Source organism: Macaca mulatta, chromosome 13 (assembly GCF_049350105.2).
Source record: "Macaca mulatta isolate MMU2019108-1 chromosome 13, T2T-MMU8v2.0, whole genome shotgun sequence".
In the NCBI taxonomy this organism is placed as follows: Eukaryota; Metazoa; Chordata; class Mammalia; order Primates; family Cercopithecidae; genus Macaca; species Macaca mulatta.
In genome coordinates this window covers 87,364,091-87,387,795 of record NC_133418.1, presented here as the reverse complement: position 1 = coordinate 87,387,795, position 23,705 = coordinate 87,364,091, and the positions used below count along the sequence as shown (strand labels likewise).

General features: G+C 41.5%; 1 long non-coding RNA gene across 1 annotated transcript in view; it reads left to right on the top strand.

Moving 5' to 3' along the window:
* The first annotated feature begins 2,269 nt into the window (after positions 1 to 2,269).
* The window catches only part of LOC144333609 (uncharacterized), a 46,847-nt gene continuing 25,411 nt past the window's right edge, over positions 2,270 to 23,705 (top strand). The window contains exons 1-2 of the long non-coding RNA XR_013402496.1: positions 2,270 to 2,403; positions 17,320 to 17,510. This is a non-coding gene — a long non-coding RNA (uncharacterized LOC144333609). The remainder of the gene's footprint in view (positions 2,404 to 17,319; positions 17,511 to 23,705) is intronic.

The following is a 23,705-nucleotide window of genomic DNA, read 5'->3' as shown; positions in this document are numbered from 1 at the left end:
TAGCCTGACAAAATAGAGGAGAAAAGAGAAAACATTTACACAATTACAGATGGCATATCTTAATTAGGTGAGGTGGTAAGCCAGCCAAATGCATTCTCTGTCCTTCTCTGCTCTGTGCCCCAAGAGACTGGCGTCACTGGACTCTATTGCCAAGATCCCTTGCACTTTGGTTTGCAGTTGGATTTGGCTCATGGAAAAAGGTCACGTGGCCACTTGTTGTCACACCCCCTTACCCTGGCATTGTCTTAAGAGCAGCCATGTTCCTCTGTGGTCACAGAGTCTGGTGGGCTTTCTTCTTCTATGGTAGCTGCTCTTACCAAGCTCTGATAATATTATTTCCTGTCCCCTGCCTCTTTAGGCCTAGTGATAGTAATGACTTCTTGCCACTGCTAGTTTTTGGGTTCTTCGACATCCACTGTGGTTCACTTAATCCTGCCCACATCTCTGTGAAGAATCCCACCACTAAAAATGTCCTTCAAAATCCCAGCTGAATGTGCTGTTTCTTTCATGCCAGGATCCTCATTGACACAGCAAGGAGCCAATTACATTAATGAAAGATCCAGAAACTGCAATGAAATAACCTAATCTGGTTAATAGTTTTATTACGTAGAAAGTATTTGCTTTCTACATCTATCCACATCGTAGAATTACACGACCTACTTACTTTTGCTTTTTGTATTATTTGATAGCAAGCACTCCCATAACCTTCTTTCAAGACCTTTTGATTAGAGGAGATTATTTTCAGTTTTGTTGCCAGAGTGGACTCTGAACCATTCTTTCCTTGTTGGACTCTTGTCGAGCTGACACTTGCTGCACACATTCCACGAAGGCCTTGAACCTGGCCTCTGACCTCCTGAGATCTTTGGCAGTGGCTACTTTTGTTCTACATGCACCTAACTCTGCCATGTTGGGGGGATTTTATGCTTTGAAGTCTGGATTCAGCAACTCTAAGCTGGGTGTAGGAAATTAATTGTATGGAAGTAAAGTTGAAACCACAAAATCACCTGCTAACCAAAATTTCCTAAAATGAAATTTCCTTAAAACACCAGTGTTAATTCATTCCTCAGATGAATGCCAGGTGTGACAAATGAATCCTCTGTGCTGTGGAGGTTGACAGATTCAGACCTTATGGAAAGAGGAACTATAGCCAATCCCAAACCTGGGCCCTTTCCAGAAAAGAAAGCTGTGCCTTCTGGCATAAGACCAAATTACCCAACCTGGGATCTGCTTGTAGGATTTTGTCTTATTAATTTCTATGGCATTTTGCCTAAAATGAGGGGCAACACATAAAAAATCTGTATTTGGTTGATGTTTCAGATGAGTGGAAGTTTAAATTAATAGATCAAAATCCATACTTAGAATTCTAACACCGTGAAGATGTGGCTGGTTAATAGCTAATTTAATATAGCTAAAAGAATACAACTTGTTTAAAAACAGGAGACTCTACTTTCCAAAATAAATTTTGGTGGTCACTGGTGTTAGTTACGAATTTTCTCTCTTCTTCAGGATTGCAATTCCTGCCTCTTTGAGATTAGGCATGGTCACATGGCTTGCTTTGGCCAATGAAATATGAGAGAAAGTGTCAGGTGTCAGTCCTGGGTGAAAACCTTATGCGTGAGTGTGCTATGAATCACACTTTTTCCTTCTGCTGTTATATCCAGCAAGGCTTGTGATGGTGGTTACTGCATTGGCCTGAACCCCTGAGTGAGGGCCAGGGAAGCAGAGTCCCTATCAACCCAAGGTGATCATGTAGCATGAATGAGCAATATAGCTTTGTTGTTTGAGGCCAGTGAAATTCTGGGATTATTTTTCCCCCATGTAATGAGCCCATGCAGGAGTGACAAGTTCCTGATAACCTCGTGCTAAAACACAAAAAGAATAGTCTCACAAAAACACTACATGAGGAATACAGTAGTCTCCCCTCATCTCTGGGGGATACATTCCAATACCCCGTGTGAATGCTCAAAACCATGGATAGTACCCAACCCTGTATATGCTATGTTTTTTTCCTGTACATACCTACCTACGATAAAGTTTAATTTATAAATTAGGCACAATCAGAGATTAAAAACTAATAATATAGAACAATTATAACAATGTGCTACCATAATCACTCTTGTGCTTTGAGGCCATTATTGAGTAAAATAAGGGTTCCTCGAAGACAAGCACTGCAATACAGTGACAGTTGATCTGATAATCTAGATGGTTACAAAGTGACTAATGGGTGGGGAGGCAGACAGCACAGATCCTCTGAACAAAGGGATGATTCACCTCCTTGGTGGGACAGAGCAGGATGGCTGGAGATTTCATCAAGCTGCTCATAGCAGCATGCAATTTAAAATTTATGAATTATTTATTTCTGGAATTTTCCATTTAATATTTTTGGACCACAACTGACCTCAGGTAACTGAAACTGTGGGTAAGGGGGCCTACTGTATTATATTTGGGAGTTGCATTTCTGATCAGGGACTAAGCAGCAAATAAACCTAACAATCATACATATAACCTGTAGGTGTTATACAGAAACAATTTTATGTGAGAATAGGTATATTTATAAAATAGAAATTCAATAGCTATAAAATTTCATTACAATTTAAAAGTCTTTTTTATTTTTATTTTTGAGACAGAGTCTCACTTTTTCACTCAGGCTGGAGTGCAGTGGTGCGATCTCAGCTCACTGCAACCTCCACCTCCGGGGTTCAAGTGACTCTCCTGCCTCAGCTTCCTGAGTACCTGGGATTACAGGCGTGTGCCACCACAACCAGCTAATTTTTGTATTTTTAGCAGAGATGAGGTTTCACTAAGTTGGCCAGGCTGGTCTTGAACTCCTGACCTCAAGTGATCCAGCCGCCTCAGCCTCCCAAAGTGCTGGGATTACAGGTATGAGCCACCACGCCAGGACATAATTTAAAATAGTCTTGTGCAAAGCACACTGATTCTGTAAGAAACCCAAACTATGCTGTGTCATTAGTTTTACCTACCGTAAATAATATAATTTTAGAAACTTGATTTTGTTATTGTTGTTTCTTTTTGTTGTTTGCCTTGCTTTCCTGAGCTTTGAGGAGCTCTGGTGGGGGGCAGGGAATGGAGAATGGAGATGGCAGGAGGGTAAATGAGTTGATGCCTTTTTCATCTTATGATAAATATTCCTGCCAGGTTCTAAAATCATTCAAACTACTTTCAAAATTGCATTTGTCTGTTTCAAGAAGTCATGGCATCCAAAGAGTTGAAGACCTCTGAGTATTTTCGTTCTGCACACTTGTAGGGCAGGGATTCTTGACTTGGATTTGTCTGGTCCACTTTCTTAGCAGGTTTGTTTTCCTCTTTCTTCTTCCCATTAAACAACAGTAGGTTACATTTAAGGTAAAGAAATTGGACCACAGAGTGTCCGAGGGCTGTGGGAAGGAGGGAGATAGTGGCTGATGCACCTCTGCTTTGAGGATAATTGTGTGTATTTATCGATAAACGGTTCCGTTTATTTTTTAGCACTAGATGATAAAGACTTAGCTCCCACAATCCTCCCTGAGTTGGTTCCTAGTTCTGGCAGCAGTGGCCTCTCAGGAAGTTACTAGAAACTTCAAAACAGCCAAAAGAGAGCCCTGAGTGTTCTTCAGTGAAGTACTAGGTTTAATTTTCCATGGCTTGCCTGTTTTAAAACTATGCAGACAAAGATTAACTTGTGGATTTTTTTCCAAAAGAAGATGCAAAAAATGTCTGTCTCATGGAAGAATCATCCCTGAAAAGTTTCTTGCCTGGTAAGTCATGGACCAGTTATTTTTTTTTAATAGATAACCAGCTTCTCAAAAAAATTTTTTTTTTTTCTAAATTAGTCCTAACATCTTACTGTTTACCTTATTAATTAGTAAGTTAAATAAAATATTTAATGGATATTCTTTTTATATTTATCTGAGAGTCATGACTGCAGCAAACGGGGCAGGGAAACTGCATTGTCCATCTTCATGCTGGACCATGGCAGAAATTTAAAGCCAACAAAGTCAAATTAAAAGCTGAATTTAAAGCCAACATCAATATATAATTCACATACCATAAACTTCACCTGTCTTCAGTCTTTTGGGACTGGAAGTAGTTTTCAAATGATCAAAAAATATTCTAGGAAGAGAAAAACTAAGCTATTCGAGAGCAGTTTTCCTCAGTGTCTCAGGAGGGCAACACCACCCCTAGGTTTCTGACAGTCACTGGATTAAGGAAGGTGTTTGTGAACTTTTGTTCCCATAAATGTCATCAGAGCTCTTCTTCATGCAGGGGCTGTATCCAACCAGAGCATTCTGTTTTATTTGGTCTGAGTTTGCTGATGTTCTGTGACAACCAGCTCCGGATGTTTTATAAACAATTAACCTGACAGTTTGATGGATGAGGGTAACATTTGGGTATCATCTGCACTACAATGAAAGACAGATGATTATTTTTGACAGAAACGATCACCACTCACAATGTGAAATGGGGAAGCCAGATCCCCGAGGCTCACATTGTCTATAGAAGAAGGGCCAGATCAAAACCCACTTGAGAGTGGGCCCAATAGCCTGGGTCACAGACCTGATATGGGCATTGGATGTGAGCTGCAAAGGCACACAATGTATTTTAGAAAAGCCTATGTTTGCAGTTCCAAATGTGAGTGAAACAAAGAGAAAGAAAGGGAAGTCCAGCTCTGGCAACACTAAAATCAACAGGCCAGTGTTGGCCCTGAGAGTCATGTTGATTCACAAAGTAGTTTTTAATTGTTCTTTAAGTTTTGTGTCCTATTTTATTCCTTAATCAATTTTTTATTTTTTTATTATTATTTTTATTATACTTTATATTCTAGGGTATACGTGCACAACGTGCAGGTTTGTTACATATGTATACATGTGCCATGTTGGTGTGCTGCACCCATTAACTCGTTATTTACATTAGGTATATCTCCTAATGCTATTCCTCCCTCCTCCCCCCACCCCACAACTGGCCCCGGTGTGCGATGTTCCCCTTCCTGTGTCCAAGTGTTCTCATTGTTCAATTCCCACCTATGAGTGAGAACATGCGGTGTTTGGTTTTCTGTTCTTGCGATAGTTTGCTGAGAATGATGGTTTCCAGCTTCATCCCTAAAAAGGACATGAACACATCCTTTTTTATGGCTGCATGGTATTCCATGGTGTATATGTGCCACATTTTCTTAATCCAGTCTGTCCCTGATGGACATTTGGGTTGGTTCCAAGTCTTTGCTATTGTGAATAGTGCTGCAATAAACATATGTGTGCATGTGTCTTTATAGCAGCATGATTTATAATCCTTTGGGTATGTACCGTGTAATGGGATGGCTGGATCAAATGGTATTTCTAGTTCTAGATCCTTGAGGAATCACCACACTGCTTTCCACAATGGTTGAACTAGTTTACAGTTCTACCAACAGTGTAAAAATGTTCCTATTTCTCCACATCCTCTCCAGCACCTGTTGTTTCCTGACTTTTTAATGATCACCATTCTAACTGGTGTGAGATGGTATCTCATTGTGGTTTTGATTTGCATTTCTCTGATGGCTAGTGATGATGAGCATTTTTTCATGTGTCTGTTGGCTGCATAAATGTCTTCTTTCGAGGAGTGTCTGTTCATATTCTTTGCCCACTTTTTGAGGAGTTGATTTTTTCTTGTAAATTTGTTTGAGTTCGTCGTAGGTTCTCGATATCAGCCCTTTGTCAGATGAGTAGATTGCAAAAATTTTCTCCCATTCTGTAGGTTGCCTGTTCACTCTGATGGTAGTTTCTTTTGCTGTGCAGAAGTTCTTTAGTTTAATTAGATCCCATTGGTCAATTTTGGCTTTCATTGCCATTGCTTTTGGTGTTTTAGACATGAAGTCCTTGCCCATGCCTATGTCCTGAATGGTATTGCCTAGGTTTTCTTCTAGGGTTTTTATGGTTCTAGGTCTAACATGTAAGTCTCTAATCCATCTTGAATTAATTTTTGTATAAGGTGTAAGGAAGGGATCCAGTTTCAGCTTTCTACTTATGGCTAGCCAGTTTTCCCAGCACCATTTATTAAATAGGGAATCCTTTCCCCATTTCTTGTTTTTGTCAGGTTTGTCAAAGATCAGATGGCTGTAGATGTGTGGTATTATTTCTGAGGGCTCTGTTCTGTTCCATTGGTCTATATCTCTGTTTTGGTACCAGTACCATGCTGTTTTGGTTACTGTAGACTTGTAGAATAGTTTGAAGTCAGGTAGCATGATGCCTCCAGTTTTGTTCTTTTTGCTTAGGATTGTCTTGGCAATGCGGGCTCTTTTTTGGTTCCATATGAACTTTAAAGTAGTTTTTATTCCAATTCTGTGAACAAAGTCATTGGTAGCTTAATGGGTATGGCATTAAATCTATAAATTACCTTGGGCAGTATGGCCATTTTCACGATATTGATTCTTCCTATCCGTGAGCATGGAATGTTCTTCCACTTGTTTGTGTCCTCTTTGATTTCATTGAGCAGTGGTTTGTAGTTCTCCTTGAAGAGGTCCTTTACATCCCTTGTAAGTTGGATTCCTAGGTATTTTATTCTCTTTGAAGCAATTGTGAATGGGAGTTCACTGATGATTTGGCTCTCTGTCTGTTATTGGTGTGTAAGAATGCTTGTAATTTTTGCACATTGATTTCGTATCCTGAGACTTTGCCGAAGTTGCTTATCAGCTTAAGGAGATTTTGGGCTGAGATGATGGGGTTTTCTACATATACAATCATGTCATCTGCAAACAGGGACAATTTGACTTCCTCTTTTCCTAATTGAATACCCTTTATTTCTTTCTTTAGCCTGATTGCCGTGGCCAGAACTTCCAACACTATGTTGAATAGGAGTGGTGAGAGAGGGCATCCTTGTCTTGTGCCAGTTTTCAAAAGGAATGCTTCCAGTTTTTGCCCATTCAGTATGATATTTATTAACTGTGGGTTTGTCATAAATAGCTCTTATTATTTTGAGATACGTTCCATCAATATCGAATTTATTGAGAGTTTTTAGCATGAAGGGCTGTTGAATTTTGTCAAAGGCCTTTTTCTGCGTCTATGAGATAATCATGTGGTTTTTGTCTTTGGTTCCATTTATATGCTGGATTACGTTTGTTGATTTGTGTATGTCGAACCAGCCTTGCATCCCAGCAATGAAGCCCACTTGATCATGGTGGATAAGCTTTTTGATGTGCTGCTGGATTCGGTTTTCCAGTATTTTATTGAGGATTTTTGCATCGATGTTCATCAGGGATATTGGTCTAAAATTCTCTTTTTTTTGTTGTGTCTCTGCCAGGCTTTGGTATGAGGATGATGTTGGCCTCATAAAATGAGTTAGGGAGGATTTCCTCTTTTTCTATTGATTGGAATAGTTTCAGAAAGAATGGTACCAGCTCCTCCTTGTACCTCTGGTAGAATTTGGCTGTGAATCCATCTGGTCTTGGACTTTTTTTGGTTGGTAGGATATTAATTATTGCCTCAATTTTAGAGCCTGTTACTGGTCTATTCAGGGATTCAGCTCCTTCCTGGTTTAGTCTTGGGAGAGTGTATGTGTCCAGGAATTTATCCATTTCTTCTAAGTTTTCTAGTTTATTTGCATAGAGGTGTTTATAGTATTCTCTGATGGTAGTTTGTATTTCTGTGGGGTCGGTGGTAACATCCCCTTTATCATTTTTTATTGTGTCTATTTGATTCTTCTCTCTTTTCTTCTTTATTAGTCTTGCTAACAGTCTATCAATTTTGTTGATCTTTCCCAAAAACCAGCTCCTGGATTCATTGATTTTTTTGGAGGGTTTTTTTGTGTCTCTATCTCCTTCAGTTCTGCTCTGATCTTAGTTATTTCTTGCCTTCTGCTAGCTTTTGAATGTGTTTGCTTTTGCTTCTCTAGTTCTTTTAATTGTGCTGTTAAAGTGTCAATTTAGATCTTTCCTGCTTTCTTTTGTGGGCATTTAGTGCTATACCTTTCCCTCTACACACTGCTTTAAATGTGTCCCAGAGATTCTGGTATGTTGTGTCTTTGTTCTCATTGGTTTCAAAGAACATCTTTATTTCTGCCTTCATTTCGTTATGTACCCAGTAGTCATTCAGGAGCAGGTTGTTCAGTTTCCATGTAGTTGAGCGGTTTTGAGTGAGTTTCTTAATCCTGAGTTCTAGTTTGATTGCACTGTGGTCTGAGAGACAGTCTGTTATAATTTCTGTTCTTTTACATTTGCTGAGGAGTGCTTTACTTCCAACTATGTGGTCAATTTTGGAGTAAGTGCAATGTGGTGCTGAGAAGAATGTATATTCTGTTGCTTTGGGGTGCAGAGTTCTGTAGATGTCTATTAGGTCCGCTTGGTGCGGAGTTGAGTTCAATTCCTAGATATCCTTTTCCACTTTCTGTCTCATTGATCTGTCTAATGTTGACAGTGGGGTGTTAAAGTCTCCCATTATTATTGTATGGGAGTCTAAGTCTCTTTGTGAGTCTCTAAGGACTTGCTTTATGAATCTGGGTGCTCCTGTATTGGGTGCATATATATTTAGGATAGTTAGCTCTTCTTGTTGAATTGATTCCTTTACCATTATGTATTGGCCTTCTTTGTCTCTTTTGATCGTTGTCTGTTTAAAGTCTGTTTTATCAGAGACCAGGATTGTAACTCCTGCCTTTTTTTGTTTTCCATTTGCTTGGTAGATCTTCCTCCATCCCTTTATTTTGAGCCTATGTGTGTCTCTGCACGTGAGATGGGTCTCCTGAATACAGCACACTGATGAGTCTTGACTCTTTATCCAATTTGCCAGTCTGTGTCTTTGAATTGGTGCATTTAGCCCATTTACATTTAAGGTTAATATTGTTATGTTTGAACTTAATCCTGTCATTATGATGTTAACTGGTTATTTTGCTCGTTAGTTGATGTAGTTTCTTCCTAGCATCGATGGTCTTTACATTTTGGCATATTTTTCCAGTGGTACTGGTTGTTCCTTTCCATGTTTAGTGTTTCCTTCAGGAGCTCTTGCAGGGCAGGCCTGGTGGTGACAAAATCTATCAGCATTTGCTTGTCTGTAAAGGATTTTATTTCTCCTTCACTTTATGAAACTTAGTTTGGCTGGATATGAAATTCTGGGTTGAAAATTCTTTTCTTTAAGAATGTTGAATATTGGCCCCCACTCTCTTCTGGCTTGTAGAGTTTCTGCCAAGAGATCTGCTGTTAGTCTGATGGGCTTCCCTTTGTGGGTAACCCGACCTTTCTTTCTGGTTGCCCTTAACATTTTTTCCTTCATTTCAACTTCGGTGAATCTGACAATTATGTGTCTTGGAATTGTGCTTCTTGCAGAGTATCTTTGTGGAGTTCTCTATATTTCCTGAATTTGAATGTTGGCCTGCCTTGCTAGGTTGGGGAAGTTCTCCTGGATAATATCCTAAAGAGTGTTTTACAAGTTGGTTCCATTCTTCCCATCACTTTCAGGTACACCAATCAGATGTAGATTTGATCTTTTTACATAATCCCATATTTCTTGGAGGCTTTGTTTGCTTCTTTTTACTCTTTTTTCTCTAAACTTCTCTTTTTGTTTCATTTCATTCATTTGATCTTCAATAACTGATACCCTTTCTTCCAGCTGATCGAGTTGGTTACTGAAGCTTGTGCATTTGTCACATAGTTCTCGTGTCACGGTTTTCATCTCTATCAGGTCCTTTAAGGACTTCTCTACATTGGTTATTCTAGTTATCCATTTGTCAAATCTTTTTTCAAGGTTTTCAGCTTCTTTGTGCTGGGTTCGAACTTCCTCCTTTAGCTCGAAGAAGTTTGATCGTCTGAAGTCTTCTTCTCTCAACTCATCAAAGTCATTCTCCGTACAGTTTTGTTCTGTTGCTGGCAAGGAGCTGCGTTCCTTTGGAGGGGGAGAGGCACTCTGATTTTTAGAATTTTCAGCTTTTCTGCAGTGCTTTTTCCCCATCTTTGTGGTTTTATCTACCTTTGGTCTTTGATCACGGTGATGTACAGATGGGGTTTTGGTGTGGATGTCCTTTCTGTTTGTTAGTTTTCCTTCTAACAGTCAGGACCCTCAGCTGCAAGTCTGTTGGAGTTTGCTGGAGGTCCACTCCAGACACTGTTTGCCTGGGTATCAGCAGTGGAGGCTGCAGAAGAGTGAATATTGCTGAGCAGCAATTGTTGCTGCCTGATTGTTCCTCTGGAAACTTCGTCTCAGAGGGGTACTTGGCTGTGTGAGGTGTGAGGTGTCAGTCTGCCCCTAGTTGGGGATGTCTCCCAGTTAGGCTACTCAGGGTTTAGGGACCCACTTCAGCAGGCAGTCTGTCCATTCTCATATCTCAACTTCTGTATCTGGAGAACCACTGCTCTCTTCAAAGCTGTCAGACAGGGACATTTACATCTGTAGAGGTTTCTGCTGCTTTTTGTTTGGCTATGCCCGGTCCCCAGAGGTGGAGTCTACAGAGGCAGGCAGGCCTCCTTGAGTTGCGGTGGAGTCCACCCAGTTCGAGAATCCTGGCCACTTTGTTTACCTACTCAAGCCTCAGCAATGGTGGGTACCTCTCCCCCAGCCTCGCCGCCACCTTGCAGTTAGACCTCAGACTGCTGTGCTAGCAATGAGGGAGGCTCTGTGGGTGAGGGACCCTCCAAGCCACATGCAGGATATAATCTCCTGGTGTGCCATTTACTAAGACCCTTGGTAAAGCGCAGTATTAAGGTGGGAGTGACCCAATTTTCCAGGAGTTGTGTGTCATGGTTTCCCTTGGCTAGGAAAGGGAATTCCCTTCCCCCTTGCACTCCCGGGTGAGGCGATGCCTTGTCCTGCTTTGGCTCTCGCTCGGTGGGCTGCACCCACTGTCCTGCACCCACTGTCTGACATGCCCCAGTGAGATGAACCCGGTACCTCAGTTGGAAATGCAGAAATCACCCGTCTTCTGTGTCGGTCATGCTGGGAGCTGGAGGCTGAAACTCTTCCTGTTTGGCCTTCTTAGAACCCTGGCCTTAAACAATTTTTTAAAATTGGTATATAATTCACATGCCGTAAACTTCATCTGTTAAAATGTACAATTCAATGGTTTTTAGTATTTTCATAGATATGTGCAACTGTCACTCTCTTTCCAGAATATCCTTTCCATCACCCCAAAAGGAGAGCCTATACTCATTAACAGTCATTTTCCCCTGGACCCTGGCAACATGAAGCTACTCTCTATCTCTATGGATTTGCCTATTCTGGACTTTCATGTAAATGGAATTATCTAATATATGTTATTTCGTGTTTGGCTTAATCGACATAGAATAATGTTTTTGAGGTTCATCCATGTTGTCACGGGTATCAATATTTTATTCCTTTTTATGGCCAAATAATATTCCTTTGTGTGGATAGACCCCATTTTGTTTATCCATTCATCAGTCGTTGAACATTGGGCTTGTTTCTACGTTTTGGCTATTATGAGTAATGCTGCTACAATTATTCATGCACAAGTTTTTGTGTGAACATATGTTTTTCCATTCTCTTGGGTATATGCCTGGAAGAGAAATTGCAGTATAAATGGTAACTCTATGTTTAACTTTTGAAGGAACTATCCATTAGATTTTTAAATAAATCAGGTGAGTATCAATGTGTCTTCTCATCTCTGTAAAATACCTGGATTCTTTGGGAAGAAGATGGTGATAGTAGAGAAATGTACAGACCAAGTGGTTTGTGGAATGCAGTGAGTGGGAACTGCCCCTGCAGGTGTCTGAGTCTATGATAGCAGCAGAGATACTGGTTTCTGTTTTGGAGGGAAGCATATCCACGTTGCAGCTAAGGAGCAGGCACATCTGCCACTAGCCATTGGGGATGGAGACAATGATTTGATGGGTGGGATGACTGATTTTTCCTCTTTTTTTTTTTGACAGAGTCTTGCTCTTTCACCCAGTCTAGAGTGCAGTGGCACAATCTTGGATCACTGCAACTTCCACCTCCCAGGTTCAAGCAGTTCTCCTGCCTCAGCCTCCCAAGTAGCTGGGATTGCAGGCATAAGCCACCATGCCTGGCTAATTTTTGTATTTTTAGGAGAGATGGGTTTTACCATGTTGGCCAGGCTGGTCTCAAACTCCTGACCGCAGGTGATCTGCCCATCTTGGCCTCCCAAAATGCTGGGATTACTGGCATGAGCCACTATACCCAGTCGATTTTCCCATGTTTTAATAAAATATTAGCCAATCCAGAGAAATACATTTTGTACCTACTATGTATGCAGCACGCCATGTGATTGCTCTGGAGGGTACAAAGAAGTATAGCACAATGACCTTGGCTCTCTAGGACTGGATGGCTTAGCCCTGGGAACCAGATACACATGTCCTGCAAAAATGTTTTAACCAAATATCAAATTGTACAGTATAGATTATAGGTTTTCTAGGGAACAGAGCATTCAGTGTGGTCTGTGAATATATGTGGGGGTCCCATATTCATAGATTCCTCCAGGAAAGGGTAATGTGAAACTAAACTGGGTCTAATTATACATATGTGATTCATCTTGGAATGGAAGAAGCATCTACTTTGTTTCCTTTTCCTCCCCCAGGCACAGTCTGTCCCCAAATTCATAAGACCAGTGAATCCTGCTGGGACAATGATAGGATTTGTTTTGGTCACATGGTTTTGAGCAAAAGGGCCTGGAAGACATATGGGCCTTGTTCCAATGTTCTATGAAGAGCAATGTGTCCCCTGGGCAAGTCACCCGACCTTCTAGACTGTGGCCATAGAAAAAAGTGGACTTTTCTGGATGCCAGATGCCTCCATGATTTTATTTCTTTTTGGTATATGACTCACATGGAATGATTTAAAAAATTGCTGTGGACCAAACAATATTTCTATCCTTTTCTGCAGCTGAATCTGGGCACATGGAGATGAAGCTGAAGCTGAATCAGTATTTTTTCTATACTTAATTCAATTCTGCACAGCAGGATCTGGATGAGGCAGGAAATGAGGAAGCAAAGGAACCCAGGGTGAATGTGAGAGATGAAAGTTCTGGTTCAGCTTAAAGTTAAACCAACATAAGGGTTAGATAGGGCATTGTGTAAATCAGCATTTTGTTTCTGAATCAGAGACAGAGACATTTTGGATAACAGAGATATGAGACATTTGAGCTGCTTAGGGGAGTTTTGTTCTAAGGTCATACTTGAATTTCCTAGAAATCAGAGTTCCTATCATTTTCCTAAAGAACACAGGATTTGGCCTCCTACTCACTACTGACCAATTTAATACCATGTTAACAGTAGTACAGCAGTTTTGCAAGAAAAGGAAGAAAAATCCCAGAGTTCTTTGGATTTAATAACATATAGTAATTTAGAGCAGATACATTTAATACCAGTATTCAAGGCTAGCTGCATATGGCATGGAAAATATTTTTTAAGTTGGTCAAATCCAACACATTGGAAAATAAGTGAATCAGCCATAAATCTCCGAGAAGGGCAAAGCCATAGGGGTAGACCTCCAGTTTGTTGGAGGTTTCACATGGAGTGGCCCCCAAGTTACTCGAGTTTGAGGTTCCCTTTGCATGTCCGGAAAGGCCTTTGAAAATCAAGCATAAGAACTATTTTATGAGAGCTTACTATGTGTGCCAGGCAACATTTTGAGTATTTTCCGTGTATTAATTCCTTTAATCCTCAAGACAATTCTATAAGCATGGTGGATGCAAGTTACTCTCAAATCATTCAGAAAAAATTTTTAAAAAACAGAAAGAGGGAAAGAAAGAGAAGCATAAGCAAGTGGGGAAAATGCTACACAGGAGGAATGTGAATAAAGAATAAATAGGGCTGGGTGCGTTGGCTTTCATCTGTAATCCCAACACTTTGTGAAGGTGATGCCCTGGTGGGTCACTTGAGCCTGGGAGTTTGAGACTAGTCTGGACAAATGGCAAAAACCCAACTCTACAAAAATTACAAAAATTAGCTGGATGTGGTGGCATGTGCCTGTGGTCCCAGCTACTCTGGATGCTGAGGTGGGAGGACTGCTTGAGTCTTAAATGTCGAGGCTTCAGTGAACCGAGATCATACCACTGCACTCCAACCTGGGCAACAGAGTGAGACCCTGTCTCCAAAAAATAAAAAATAAAAATGAGGAAATAGGATTTCCTTGTACTAATCTAGCTCTAAGTTTGAAATTATATCAAAATAAACACTTAACAAAAATACTCCTGTGAAGAAGATGTTATTCTCATTTTAGAGATGAAAAAACTGAGGCACAGAGAAGTTAAGTAACTTGCTTTTGGCCCCAACACCAAGTGGTGGAGCTGGGATTCTAGATCATGGTTTGGGGAGGTTGATAGGGAAAGAAACACGGAGATAGAAATACTATTAGTTGTTCAAGTAGTTATTTGGATCTTTGTTGCCAACTTCATACTACAGACTGGATATTTGCGTGACCGTGTCACCACCCCATCCCCAAATTTACAGATTAAAATTCTCACCCCCAAGATGATGGTATTTGGAGCCCTTGGAGGTGATTAGGTCATGAAGGTGAAGCTCTCTTGAATGGAATTAGAGACCCCTCACTTCTTCCACCATGTGAGAACACAGTGAGATGATGGCCATCTGTGAACTAGGAAGAGGGCCCTCATCAGATGGCAAATCCTCTGGCACCCTGATCTTGGACTTCCCAGCCTCCAGAACTATAAGAACTACATTTGTTGTTTATAGGTAACCCAATTTATAGTATGTCATAAAAGAAGCACTAACACACTAAGTCACCCAGGAAGCATAATTTTGGTCTTGTCACCAAGCTTAGCATTTGGGTGCTTGGGCAAATCTAGTGGAGAGGCAGGCAGGCTATGGGAAGAGGAGACTATGAGAGCCAGGAGGTGCCTAAGATATCATCTCATTGATTGCTCCTCAAAGTGTGGTCCTTGTGCTGCTGCTGGCCCAGACACTGTTACCTTTTTATGGCCAGATAAGTACAGAAAGTATGGGTAAGCATTTAGATTTCTTTTTTTTTTTCTTTTGAGACAGAGTCTTGCTGTGTTGCCCAGGCCGGAGTACAGTGGCGCGATCTTGGCTCACTGCAAGCTCCGCCTCTGGGGTTCACACCATTCTCCTGCCTCAGACTCCCAAGTAGCTGAGATTATAGGCAGCCACCACCATGCCTGGCTAATTTGTGTGTGTGTGTGTGTGTGTGTGTGTATTTTTAGTAGAGACGTGGTTTCACCGCGTTAGCCAGGATGGTCTCGATCTCCTGACCTCGTGATCCACCGGCCTTGGCCTCCCAAAATGCTGGGATTACAGGCATGAGCCACCATGCCCGGCCTAGAATTCTTATAGAAATTTGACATTGTTGCACCTTCCAAATATCATTCTTCTGGTAATTCCTTTTTATTGTATTTCACAAAAGACCAGTCTACAATAGATTCGGGTAGGAGGAAGAAAGGAAAAATGTGTTCCTTCATTACACATTTAGTTTGAGAAGCAATGGTCTAGTCATATTCTCTTTATTTACAGGTGAGACAACCAAGGCTTGGAGAAGCAGAGAGCTGTTTCAAGGTCTCATAATTATACAGTGGGAGAAGAGGATCTAGAACTGGGTCTTCTGCTTCCAGTTCCGGTGCCTAGCAATCTTTAAGGGATGCCATTCCTATTGAGCCCTCACACATCCTAGGCAGCCATAAGGGCAGCCTAGGATCCATCTCTCCTTTATCTGCAAGTTGCCCCTGGGTACCAAACTAGGAGCCAGAGCTCTGGCTAAAGACTGCCCATATCAGTCTTTGTTGGATTCAAGCTCTGGGCTTGGGGAGAGAGGATACCTCTCTGGAAACATTGCTGCTGACATGTCACTGTTCCCTGCCTTTACTGCTCACTTGCCAGTTATTACTTGGAAAAGATTGATCACTGGTGAGAATAAATAGGAATTCAGGTTATTAGGAACATTTCCCAAGGATATAGCACCTTTTTAATCCCACAGAAGTTCATAAATTTTCCAGCTGTGCCAGAGGCACATGGTTGCAGAGTGTGAAAGCCAACTGGCACACAAAGTGGAACAAGTGGAAAATTCTGGCTGTGAAAGCCAAAAGGAATTCTTCACCTTAATTAACAAAAAGCTCTGCAATATTGAAAGTCTAGGTAGAGAAGACAAGACTTGGCGTCTGACTTCTTTAAAATGAACTCTGCTTAATGAGGACTTAATTAACATAAATTTGGAAAAGATCAAGACCAAAGCCCATTGAATTGGGTCCAGTTTAGGAATTAAAACCGTACAGTTCAACTCCTGCCCTTGACAGCAGTTCTGCCTTCTTAGTTTTATAGGTAACAAGCTTGATCCCCTTCTTAAGGGAATGTGCATGAGCTATCTGCTTCTCTAGGGGAAATGAACTCTGGTGATTTTGAGAGATTACATTTAAAGGGCAATTTTCATTTACAGTTATCTGATTCAGTAAGTGTGGAGCTTTGCATCAACCAAGAGCTTGTTTAGGACCACTCTTGGTGTCTGGCTGCTTGCAAAAGTCAAATCAGTAAGCTATGTAGGACAAAATGTTACTTAGGTTGAATCACTTCATATTAATGAAATGTAAATAAAGCCAGAGAAAGGGAAATTTTAGAAATCCAAATAAACACCCTTAATGTGATTCGTCTTCCCAAACAGCTCCTTGGATTATCTTTTCTGTGTGGTCATGTCTCAAATGCCTTTTAGTGATAACCCTGAATACTCTGCATTTCAACAAGATACAAACATTTCTCTCTTGAGTTCTTCTTTGCTGTTTCTGTTAGAAACATGAAAGCCACATCAACTAGATGGAAATCCTAGAGGAATTTAAGAAGAAAAGATCAGTTGTTTGACAATAAATGTGGTAAATCCCATGTGATCAAATAATGCTTATACATGAAAGAAAGAATATTGTACTTTGAACTGTTAGCTATAAAGTTAGGGTTAAAAATGATTGGGCAGGAGACCTGTTGGTAGGGAAGTTGTATTTCAACACAAAATCTAAAAAGTCTTAGATGATGAGGCAAAGATCAGTGGACATGTGAGAGCTGACATTTTCTACTACTGAGGTTGTTTTGTTCTTGGCTTAAGAAAATGGATCTGGGAGAATCTAGTTTTTATAAACTCCTGCAAATGAAGTGGCTTTAGTTACGTTGCAGTTGTTGAAAGGGACTGACCCTTCCCTGTAGCTTGGATGTGCAGTGTGAATTTGGCAAAGGGAACTTAAGTTTGCCTTTCAGTACTGAATGGCTAGAAGCACCGTTACCCAGGTTCATGTATCTATCAGAAAAATCAGTTCTCTCCTGGTAAAGCCCCTTCTGTCTCAGGATCATGTGAGATTCACCACACAACACTCACTAAACATGAGGTCATTTTTACATAATGAGGGAGTGAGAACTGGAACCTGATTTCATATTTTTTCCCACAGATTTTGCTTTCTACTCTTGTCAGTCATATCTGCAAGGCTGACAGTTACCAGGGGCTGTGGCCAGGCATGAGGGAGAATGTGTCATGGCTGGCTGTGTTGGTCATGGCAACGTGTCTGCCTCAGAACAGATCCAGCATGGATGAACAAACAGAAAAATGTGTAAGAAGGCTTGTGACTGAAACAGACCAAAGGTGAGTGCTGGGACTGTCCATCAGAAATGTTCAATGATCAATAACAGGATATTCACACAGTCATTTTACTTTTGAATAACTTATCAAGTTGCCAAGCAAATAATTAATAATGGTTTGTCACTAGTTGGCAACTTCTCAAAAAGTCTATGGTTGATAAGGACACTCATTTCTCATAACCTCAGCCGGTACTGAATTACAATGTCAATCAGCAAATGTATCAAGCACCAGAGCATTGTGTTAGCAGCAGCTGAGGCATCAATATGAGTGAGACATACTTCTTATTCACAACAGAAGCTCAGACTCAGCAGAAGAAAAATGTGTAAACACGTTTTTCTAATGCAGTAAGATGAGGGCTATAACAAATGTATGAAAAAAAGTGCTACAGGAACACAGATGGAGGGTTGATTGATTCTGCTTGGGAAAGTCTGAGAATGCATCACAGGGAAAGCGAATTTAGCTTCCTGGAAAAATGAGTAGAATTTACCAAAAACGAGGCAATTTTAAGCAAAGAAGTGCATCATATGCGAAGGATGATGTCAAGGATGTGCTTGTCATTTTCAGGGTATAAGCGTAGAGCAGTTTCATTGTCATCATCTCTGTGTGTTCAAGACCTATATTCTCCCAATAAATCTATTTTTCAAGACTATTGTCTTACTTTAGACTCAAAATCTAATTTGCAACGCAAATCTGAGCAATGACCTCTTTGTTTTAATGGTCTCAGACTGCCCCTAGAAATGATGAATGCATGGGTCCCATAAGTGAATGCCTTGGTCCACAGGCAGAGAGAATGGCGTTCCAAGTCAGTCAGGCCAAGGTTCAACACAAGGAGGGAGGAACTTCAGACTGGAAGCTGAAGCATGTTTTGTGGTCATTAGTGGCTGAGGCCAGCCCAGAAGACCAGGGACACTTCACTCCAGTAGAGGCCAGAAGAGGATTCCCTCTGTGGGCTTCAGATTCCTCTTTTGTAAAATGAGCTAGTTTGACTAGATCCGTTACTGGCAAACTTTGTTTCCTAGACTCCAGGGTTCCGTGAAGTTTCTTCTGTGGCTGGTGATGAGAAAGAGTAAGGCCAAGTTGGGAAGGCTAAAACTCCCCCACCCCTTCACTTTACTAGAGGATTCTGATTTCATTTGTTTTCGTGTTGGCAATCCACATAAGATATAGTTTGAAAATGGTATATTTTGCAGTTCAAACGAAAAGGAAAACCTTGGAATAGAGAATTAACTGCTGGTTCTCTATGATTCCAAGCCTCCTTTACTTCCTCTGAACTCCCATAGTACTTGATTTATGCTTCTTTGTAACACTCAATTTTACCCTGTGTTATTTTTTATGTTTCAAAGACATGCATTTGTTTTTTCTCTTATGGATTTTTTTGCTCAATGAAGGCGAGTACATGGTGGCTAAACCTTCCCAGACACACGGGCCTTCTTCCTGTTCTTCAGATTCACTAAACTCATACCCTAGGATCTTTGCATTTGTGATTTTTCTCTATCCAGAATATGTTTCCCAGATTTCCATGAAATTTGCTCCTTCACTTATTTTAGGGACCTTCTCAAATGTGACCTTATCTGATGAACTTTCCTGAACACCTTATATATAAAATATAATTCCTATTCTCCTTACACACTCACACACACACCTCTTCATTCTGTTTTAATTTTTCCATAGCACTTAACATCACTTGACATATTTTATATTTCATTATTTGTTTCACATCCGTCTCATCCACTAGAATGTAAATTCCAGGGGCCAGAGACCCTTCTGTGTTGGTCAGTGATCTATCCTGGACACCTGAACAGAGTCTGACATGGAGTTACCACCCAGTCACTGGAAGTATTTAAGACTCAGTTCCTATCCAGCCAAGACCTCCTGTTAGATAAAGATAAGATCCCACTTGCAGTGACGGACAGTTCAGCCATGTTTTCTTATTGTCTGTAACATCCAAACCAATGTGCCAACACAAACCACCTCCTCTAGTACTCACGGTCTGAATAGAATTGTAAAGAAAGAGCACGGGATTTGGAGATGGAAGATTTGGATTTCAGTCTTAACCGTCACATACTCGTGGGGTGCTTTTAGGCAAGTGACTTAATCTCTCCAAGCTTTAGTTTCCTCACCTGTAAAAATGAGGTAATAATTGACCTGTCATATAAGGTTGCTATGAGGATTATCACAAGTAAAATGTATTAAAAGCGGTTTGTAATTTGCAGATGACCACGTTAGATGTGGCTTCTGGAAAATGAAGCAGTGGAGCAACAGGATTCTAAGTTGCCCTTAAGTCAATACTAGTACTTCTGGCAACTAATTCCTCTGGAAATGGAGATAAGAATACCCCTTTCTGTTTGAAAGTGGAGAAGTGAATCAGATTATCTAACTGAAACACGTTCCAGCTTTATGATTCATGATTTTATGTTTTTGATGAAATCAGTAAGAAAATATTGAGCACAGAAAGTATTTTTACTGATACTACAAGGTTTTCAAATGAATAGTCCCCCTAAACAGTCTCTTTTAGCCCTGTAGAATCATCTGTTACCATATGTAATGGAAAGGCAACTTTATTTCAAGATTTATGCTAATTTCTGTTTCCCCATATTTATACTATGTGCCTTAGCCCCATAGATTCAGAAAATAAATTCTTTATCTATGGAATGTATTTGGCACTTAGCTTGAATTGCCTTTCCCAATAAACTATTTTTTATTTATTACCATTGATATAAAATGCTTGAACACTCGGAAGCCAGTGTGTTCAGAGGCAATGAACAGGCAAGCTGCCATCTCTCTGGGCCTCAGTTTCCATATGCATTAGTATGTGTGTGTACATATTACATATATATTTATATGTACTGTATGTAATAGAGAGGGGAAAAGTCACATGAAGTGCCAACTGCAGACTCAGGAAGAGAACTGCCTTTGCTTCAGAACACACTTTATATGGGCATGTTTGGTTATGAAAATGAGACCTACTGGCCATAACTTGACTGGGCTAAGACTGAACCAAAAAGAAATACGTTTCTCTACATTATAGAAGAAAAAGATACTGATGAGGTGACCCGGGAAGAGAGAGATGCTGGAGAAGGGGCTATGAGCAAGAGGAGGCAGGTGAGGCAAGCCCCAATAAAAAATAACCAGAGGCTGGGACTAGAATGAAGAAATAAATAGACACCAAGAAGCTCTGAGTGATGGGAAAGCTCTGAGTGATGGGGTAAAGCAAGTGGGGAAAATGCTACACAGGATAATGTAAATAAAGAATAAATAGGGCTGGGTGCATTGGTGCGCACTTGCAATCCTAACACTTTGGGAAGGCGACGCGGGTGGGTCATTTGAGTCTGGGAGTTTGAGACTAGTCTAGATAAATGGTGAAACACTGACTCCACAAAAAATACAAACATTAGCTGGATGTGGTGGCACGTGCCTGTGGTCCCAGATACTCTGGATGCTGAGGCAGGGGAATTGCTTGAACCCAGGAGACTGAGGTTGCAGTGAGCCGAGATCACGCCATTGCACTCCAGTCTAGTGACAGAGCTAGACTCCGTCCCAGAACAGGGACAACTGATGTCTGGTGAGGAGACATTTTCCTCATGGACTGGGAGCAGATCCACTGGTCTAATAGACACATTTGTGTTGGATTTGTGCTCTCCTCCTAACATACTTTGTCTCCCTCTTCTAGGCCCTGCTCTCTGCTAGATTTTCTCTTTCCTTAGTGTCCTCATGGCTATGCTTGGGGTGCCAAGTCCTTGGCTCTCCAGTTGCAATTGCAGTTGCTTTTTTTTTTTTTTTTTTTTTTTAGACGGAGTCTCGCTCTGTTACTAGGCTGGAGTGCAATGGCGCAATCTTGGCTCACTGCAACCTCCGCCTCCCGGGTTCAAGTGATTCTCCTGCCTCAGGCTCCCAAGTAGGTGGGATTACAGGCATGCACCACCACACCCAACTAATTTTTGTATTTTTACTAGAGACAGGGTTTCACCATGTTGGCCAGGATGGTCTTGATCTCCTGACCTCGTGATCCACCCGCCTCAGCCTCCCAATGGCAATTGCATTTTTAAGAACAACTCCTTTCAGAAGATGCGGTGGATGACGTTGGTGCTCCCAATCAGACCTCGCAAGATCTTTTTTCTTTTTGAGGTGGAGTCTGGCTCTGTCGCCTAGGCTGGTGTGCAGTGGTGCGATCTCAGCTCACTGCAACCTCTGCCTCCTGGGTTCAAGTGATTCTCCTGCCTCAGCCTCCTGAGTAGCTGGGATTACAGGCACACGCCACCACTCCTGGATGAGTTTTGTTTTTTTTTTTTTTTTTTTTTTTTTTGAGACGGAGTCTCGCTCTGTCGCCCAGGCTGGAGTGCAGTGGCCGGATCTCGGCTCACTGTAAGCTCCGCCTCCCGGGTTCACGCCATTCTCCTGCCTCAGCCTCCGGAGTAGCTTGGACTACAGGCGCCGCCACCGCGCCCGGCTAATTTTTTGTATTTTTTTTTTTAGTAGAGACGGGGTTTCACCATGCTCTCGATCTCCTGACCTTGTGATCCGCCCGCCTCGGCTGGGATTACAGGCGTGAGCCACCGCGCCGGGCCGAGTTTTGTATTTTTAATAGAGATGGAGTTTCACCATGTTGGTCAGGCTGGTCTCGAACTCCTGACCTTACAATCCACCTGTCTCAGACTCCCAAAGTGTTGAGATTACAGGCATAGGCCACTGTGCCCGGCTGATCTTTTTGTCTTTACCATTTTTGTGTATACTCATATACCCGTTTGCTGTGCATTTGCTTCTAACTCACAGCTTCTGAAGCTCTTTGGAGAACTGCTTTCAGGATGCCAGGGCCTGTGCAGAGAGCCCCTCCAGCCAAAGCGCCTGGGCATTTGTTCTCTCCACCCTGCTTGTGGCCTTGATGAATGGCGTACAAGTGAGGTAGGTATGAGAGCCCAGTGCTCTTGCTTTTCTTGCCTCTGGTACAACTTGGAGGCATAACTTACCCTCTAGAGGTCCCCTGCAGGATCAGGCCAAAACTACCCTCTGTAGGACTTGCCTGCGATGACACCCTTGTTTGGCTTCCTCCCCTTCCTGCCATCCTCCCTGACTTAAATTTTTATTTTAGGTTTGGGGGTACATGTGAAGGTTTGTTACATAGATAAACAGGTGTCACAGGGTTTTGTTGTACATATTATTTTGTCACTCAGATATTAAGCTCAGTATCCAATAGTTATCTTTTCTGCTCCTCTCCCTCCTCCCACCCTCCCCTCTCAGGTAGACTCCAGTGTCTGTTGTTTCCTTCTTTGTGTTCATAAGTTCTTATCGTTTAGCTCCTGCTTATAAGTGAGAATATGCGGTCTTTGGTTTTCTGTTCCTGTGTTAGTTTGCTAACGATGATAGGCTCCAGCTCCATCCATGTTCCCACAAAAGACATGATCTTGTTCATTTTTTATGGCTGCATAATATTCCACGATGTATATGTACCACATTTTCTTTATCCAGTCTGTCATTGATTGGCATTTAGGTTGCTTCCATGTCTTTGCTAGTGTGAAGAGTGCTACGATGAACATTCACGTGTATGTGTCTTTATGGTAGAATGCTTTACATTCTTCTGGGTATATACTCAGTAATGGGATTGCTGGGTCGAATGGTAGTCCTGAGAAGCAGTCTTAATAAATCACCTCCTCACAAATCCCAAATCTACATCTCAGGGAACCCAACTTAAAATCACCCTCTAACTCCGGAAGTGGAGGCTTTTAACCCTTTTTAGGTCATAGATACCTTTAAGTATCTGATAAAAGGTCTGAGCAGTTTTCCTCTTTTTTAAAAATAAGTACTGCTAGGCACAGTGACTCATGCCTGTAATTCCAGCACTTTGGGAGGCTGAGGTGGGAGGATCATTGAGCCCAGGAGTTCAAGCCTGCAGTGAGCTATGATTGTGCCGCTCCACTCCAGCCTGGGCGACACAGTGAGACCCTGTCTCAAAAAACAGCAACAAAGAAGTGCACATGCCTGTAATTGGTTTGCATTTGTTCTACAGTCTTGGAAGTATAAGACAAGCCTCATCGATTTTTGCAAATCATATCTGACTCAGCCTTCCACCCACCAGGTGGTTGAGAAATCCAAGGAGGGCCTTTCTCATTCTTCCTCATTCTTCACTTGGGATCATACAGGAAACCTGGTCCAGAAATGCTGGGAAGGGCTGCAGGATTTCATTCCACACTCTCGGGTTTTTGT